The 6,637-nt window shown below is 40.5% G+C and overlaps 1 non-coding gene across 1 annotated transcript; it reads right to left on the bottom strand.

Annotated features, from left to right (window-relative positions):
* Positions 1 to 4,922: 4,922 nt before the first annotated feature.
* On the bottom strand, positions 4,923 to 4,993 carry TRNAG-GCC (transfer RNA glycine (anticodon GCC)). The gene has a single exon. It is a non-coding gene; the product is annotated as a tRNA-Gly (tRNA).
* Between the last annotated feature and the right edge of the window lie 1,644 nt (positions 4,994 to 6,637).

Below are 6,637 nucleotides of genomic sequence, written 5' to 3' on the forward strand. Positions count from 1 at the left end.
GGATACTCGAACCCTTGACTGGGTGTTGAAACTCCTAAGAGTTTACCACTGGAGCAAGAGTAAGGATCCTGTTCATTAGGTTCTGTACACAATTCATGGGCTACCATGTAAATATGGCATGGACCTGACAAATATAAACCATTTGATCAATGGTCTTTAATATGTACAGTCAAGACAATTTACACAAAATAGGTCCAATTGATCCATCTATTTGTTAGGGGGCCTATCATGGATTGCATATGATTCTAAAGAATTCACTTGTTGTTGGGTAATGGTAACAATCCAATCTGTGGCTTCGAAAATGAATGGCTATAGAAAATAAGGCCAAATAAAAGATGTATTGGATCATTCAACTAATAAGATTTCTGTAAGATAGCCCATGAAATGTCTTCTGAACCTAATGGACAGTTTAGGTCAACTGAACGGCCTGTCCAAGCGTACCAATCTACTAGGAGCATGATAACTTATAGTGCTCTAAGAGCACTGGTGCATTTGACATTAATATATATATATATATATATAGCAATATTTTCCTGATAACATCCCAAGAAAACTGTTTTGAAAATCACGAGAAATTCCAAAGAAAGAGATTTGTCCATATTATCTTCAATACAGTGATTGTAACTCTCAATTTGTGCAGTGGTAATTCACATTCAACTGGAAAAAGGTTAAAGATTGATGGCTAGGATCTCTCCTGGAGATTTTTGGGGTGTAATCCTTCGATGGAGGGTATGATCAAACCAAGGGTTAGAAGGAGAGGGAACTTTGGATTAGGTTGTAGGTTGTAGGTGATTAGTTCTCAGAGACTATAAGGGATGGAGGTTATGAGACTACTAGAAGGGAAGGGATGTGAAGTCCCGTTGGCTTACCCACGATAGGGCCTTGGTATTTTTGTTGAAGTAGGATGATGGTAGCTTTGCTGAAGGAGCATTTCCTCCAACAGGAGAAACCATGGTGTACACACCAGGCGAGCGTCTGGGGATCCAAGAAGAGATTGGGAAGATAGTGACCCTTGGATCAAAGGCCTGCAGATGACAGGGACTGGGAATTAATGGCTGTGAGAAGAGATTGGGAAGATGCCTCAGAATGGATCTTCCAGATGGTAAAGATCTTATATCAATGGCCTGCAAATGACAGTTAAGGAGAATAAGCCGTTCACATTCAGTGGGAAATAGTACAAATATTGGGTGGGTTGGAGACTTACAATCTGGGAGATGGGTGGGCCATCCCTGCTCATGGTCCGAAGCTTGGGCACTGCATGTATGGATCCTGTGCTGCTTTTGCTGATGGATGTGATCCTACAAAGTCCTCTTGCTAGATGGTGGTCTGTTTTGTCTCAAGAACTGATAACCTGCTATTGGTTGTAGGCTACAACATTCTGTTCTTCAGAATTTCAGATGTGGGCCTGTCCATGCACAGGTAATAATAGCCCATGTCTTTTTTATCTACTTTATTAGCCGTCTGATTGGTGAACCGCTAATAAACACTTGAGCCCCGTTTGGGAGCTTGTAAATGGAGGTAAATGGGAAATGGAATTGGAGGTAAATGTATTGGGAGTAAATGACTTAAAGTTGTGTTTGGATGAAAGTAAATGAAATTCAATGAAATTCAAAATATTCTGTTTGGATGAGAGTAAATGAGAGGAATTGAAATGTGTTTGAAATTTTCAATATATTTGCAGGAACATATGTGATATTCTAAATAAGCTTTAATATTCTAAATTAGTGTACAAATGTGATATTTAAAAAAATAATTGTAATTAAGCCCATTGAAGTATGCCCTTTTAGCCAAAAGTGAGGAAATTTTGAGCCTTAAGTGGGCCACAAATGTAAGGATCACAAACAATTGACTTGTCAACTTTTTTAACCGTCCATTTGGATGGCCAATATTTGAACGGTTTAGATCATTCTACTGGTGTGATTTTAGTGATATAGCTGATAAGTGACTTGTTTCAAAGTATCATCAACATGCCGCATGTACGGTGGACACATAGATGCATAGTGACACTTTTGTTTACTCGTGCGACTCTCCAAAGAGAACCCAAAAAGGCATTTACCTCCATTTACTCTCAAATCTCTACATTGAGTGAGGATTTCATATGCATCCCCATTTACTCTCAATTCATTTCATTTACCTACATTTACTTCCTTCCCGACCCAAAAAAAGCCATTTACTTCCATTTACCTCCGTTTACTCACAGTCCCTCCCATTTATTCTCATCCAAGAATGAAATGCAGCAGTGTTTTCGCTGTGATGAAACCATCTTTGGTTCAGCATAACTGAACAGTGACCACAGCCCATGTTGGTCTGCTACAAGGAATTCAGATCGTCCATCTAGTATGCCCCATGATGCCCATGATTACCATCCATGCAACCTTGGCCGTTGGATTTGTGGTCATCAAATTGATGTGTATAGAAGCATGTTGAAGGGATCACATCCAAAGGGGTAATTTGACCATGCCCATGATTGGAAGTATAGGTTTCTTGAAACAATCATGCTCACTGCATGTGCAACCCTGGCCGTTGGATTTGTTGTTTTCGAACTGATGATGAGTGGAAATATGTTTGATGATAGCATTTGAAAAGATAAAAAGTCCTGAAATGACTTGAAGCGGAACGTTATTTCTGCGGCCAATATCATTTTGTTTTTAATGCAAGCAAACTGCCTTGAGTAGGAAGATTAGTTACAAAACCAAGTTTAGGGCCTGTTTGGATGCAAATTTGGCAAATGCGTTTTCATTGACTAGGCAATGGGACTTTTTAGCTTCAATTTCGTTGGGTGATTTTGAAAGCGGCAAATTCAGGTGGGTTTCCAAACGAGCCACAATCCTCCGTTTGGATCTGAAATGGAGTGTCCTCCACAAACAGCTGTTTTGATGTGTATCCAAACACGCTGGAGTTGTTATAAACCTGAGGAAACTAGAGAGAGTTCGTTTTGCCGACATTTTTGTTACTATCTCATCATTAAATGAAACTACGGGTATGGCACATGCAATGCATGTGGTGAAATGAGGGGAAGGGAAAGGTGTTGGTTACAAGCAGTTGTGACACGTGATACATACGTGTTTAAAGAGAGTGAATGACATATAATGATTTCAATGTTGGGTGACCTATCTCCAATCTTTCTCATATTGTGGCTCATTGGATTTTCCAATCTACTTCGGTTGTTTTTTAAGATAATATCTTGACACAAGCTGACATTAAATGTATGAAGTAGATGTCATAAAATTATAATGGTAAGTTTTATAAAGCCTTTATAACACTAGCTTCCTAGTTAAGGAGGTTAATGAGCTCAGTTGACTTTCAGCCTGATCTACCCAGGGTCGGGCTTGGGCTGGAGTATCAGGTTCGATGGCTAGGCTCAGGTTTAAAATTCATGCCCGTTTCTCAGTTGAGCTGGGTTTAGACTGTATAAAACAACCTATCAGTCCAGCCCAGTTTATTGCGGTTTGCAAGACAATTTTTTTAATACACTATATAAAAATCCTCATTTACTCATGTTTTCGTTGCAATCCTATATATATATATATATATATATATGTGGGGAAAAGGTTCTATGCGGTCGAGTTGTGTGGGCCCCTCCTTGATGTATGTTGAACATCGACACCGTGCATTTGATGGGTCCCCTTTAAATTATGGGATATGCCAAAAATCAGCCATATAAGGAACTTAGGTGTGCCATACCACCTAAAATCATGTGAGGACATGTCTAAAACATATAAAAGCACTTGGTGGGGCCCACCTGAAATTTAGATGCATCTGAAACTTGGTTTGACCTCTCATCCAAGTGGGCCACACATAATGGATGAGCTGGATTTGTGAACCACATCTCGGTGGGCCCAACAAATGATTATGAATGTTTTAATGGATGGTAACCCCTCTCAACTTTTGTAAGTGGTGTAGCTCACACAAGTCATGGATTGACTTGATTTTTAAGCCCTAGGCCCACCATGGAATGGTGCATCTGACTGATGGGTAGATGTTCAACACACATCACGGTGGGCCCACACAACTCAACCTCATGGGAAGTTCCCGTGAGCAGAACCACACACACACACACATATATCTCTATTTATATGGAGGAATTCTCAATGGTTCTAAGCGGTACACCTTATGGGATCTTCCCATGAGGTCCAACTATGTAGGCCCCACCATAATGTGTGTCGAACATCAACACCATGCATTTGATGGATCCCCTTTAAATTAGGGGATATCATAAGAATCAGCCGTACATGGAACTTAGGCGGGCCATACCATCTAAAATCATATGAATTCATGCTTAAAACATATAAAAGCACTTGGTGGGGCCCATCCGAAATTTGTATGCGTATGAAACTTGGTCTAACCCCTCATCCAAGTGGGACACACATAATGGATAGACTGGATTTGTGAACGACATCTCGATGGGCCCAAAAAACGATTATGAATGTTTTAACAGGAGGATAACCCCTCTCAACTTTTGTATGTGGTGTGGCCCACAAAAGTCATGGATTGACTTGATTTTTAAGCCTGAGGCCCACCATGGAATGGTGCATCTGACTGGTGGGGTAGATGTTCAACACGCATCACGGTGGGGCCACACAGCTTGACCGAATATATATATATATATCCAACCTGACCAACCTTAAGCTTGGGCTGCACTATTTTGGATTGTCCTAGCCCAAGCCTATGCTGGATAATGCGAGCCAAGCTTGAACAATGGATTGAAGGGACAACAATGATCTTGTTCTCATCCTGACCATTCTCAATCTTGTTGTTCTCATCCAATAAGATTCACCATTGATTGAAAAGATAATCAGTTTCATTGGCCAATATTACAAAACTGGGGAAAAAATAAAAATAAAAATACAATTTAATTGTATCCCACCAATTTAAAGGTTGAGATCATCTGAACACCGTTGATTGAAAATATAAAAAAGGAATGCACCAGCCGGGAATCGAACCCGGGTCTGTACCGTGGCAGGGTACTATTCTACCACTAGACCACTGGTGCTTCGTATATTTGAAACTGCATATGAAATCCTCCATTCTATAGAATAAAAAGAAAAAAAATTCAGATACTCTGAAAGAGCATGACGGATCATATGCAGGCAATTACCAATTACTTATAAATTGTACACGTCGATTATAGGTCCCACTTTAGAGGTATGACGCCTCTTGACTGTAAACTCCAAGCTCTGTGGGGTCCACCGTGTTGTCAGTGTTATATATCTTCTCGGTCCATCCGTTTCTCCCGTTCATTTTAAGACATGAGGCAGATCCAAAATTCAAGTGGGCCACACCAAAGGAAGCAGTAGGGACAGAAACACCTACCGTTGAAATCTTCTTGGGGCTATCCATGATGTTTATATGCCATCCAACCCGTTCATAAGGCGGGTCCCACAAGGACGAAGGGAAAACACAAATATCATTTTGATCAAAATTTCCAAGAGTTTTCAATGGTGGCAGTTCAATCCCCACTGTTGTGTGGCACACTTGAATTTTGGATCTGCCTCATGTCCTAAAATGAACTAGAGAAACAGATGGACAGAGTAGATATAACACAGACTTCATGGTGGGCCCCACAAGCAAGTAGCGTCCCATGTTTTATAAACTAACTTATTGGATTGGTGGACACTCATGGACCGTTGAAAATGAAAAATACCCGGTGATCCTATTTTAACAAACAGGTATCCACGAATCAAAGGTTAGGATTGTTCATCCAATCTGATTTGGGGTCCGGGTTTGCGACTTAAGTGACTGAGAGCCGTGTGCAATTTTTGGGTGCCTAAGTATCAAGAGTCATACTCTCCAGAATATCAAATAACTCCCCAATTAGAAAATCCCAACCGTTAAACCACAAAATCTTTGGTCAGATTCAAGGAATTATTAACCAATTTTATATCATGATGTCTATTTGTGGGCGGTGATGGGATTGATTAGATCATCTAATGTTTTTGAATTTTGACCGGCCTGGATCATCTCAAGTACGGCTATCAATTATGAGCGGTTGTAATCTCATCCATGCTTGACACTAGCGCTTAGGATTCAATCCCACCGTTGAAACGTTTGTGGGTCCACAAGTTTTAGATAAGGCTGATGTGTCTTCCATTCATGCCAGTCAGAGTAACCTTATAAAGGGCTTGGATGGTATATAAACATCAGGGTGGGCTCAAGGTCTTAACTGCGGCTGTTTCCATCCCCACTGTTTCGTGTGGTGTGGCTCACTTTATTTTTGAATCTACCTTATTTTTTGGCTCATGTCCTGACAAGATCTTGCAAAACTGATGGACGGAGTGGATGTCACACGAGCATCATGGTCGGCCACAGCCTCAGGAACAGTCAAGATTGAATGGAGAAACAAGCCACATCGACTAACCAACCCGTGGGCCTGGTCTGACTTGGATCCAGATATCGGATGTCTGATTAATTATCGAGTCCGATCCAAATCTAGAAATAGGTTTGGGTCCATATCAAGATCGTGGGTTCTGATCAGGTTCAAATGTTGTGACCATCTATTACAGTTTTAAAAGAGTCGATCAGGTTTACTGAAATAAAAAAACAAGCCCCTTTAGGATACACCTATATAAAAAAGCCTTTTTAGCTAAATTCTACTTAGCATTGTGCATTTGGATACATTTTTACCAATCTTGTATAA

Source organism: Magnolia sinica, chromosome 17 (genome assembly GCF_029962835.1).
Source record: "Magnolia sinica isolate HGM2019 chromosome 17, MsV1, whole genome shotgun sequence".
Classification (NCBI taxonomy): domain Eukaryota; kingdom Viridiplantae; phylum Streptophyta; class Magnoliopsida; order Magnoliales; family Magnoliaceae; genus Magnolia; species Magnolia sinica.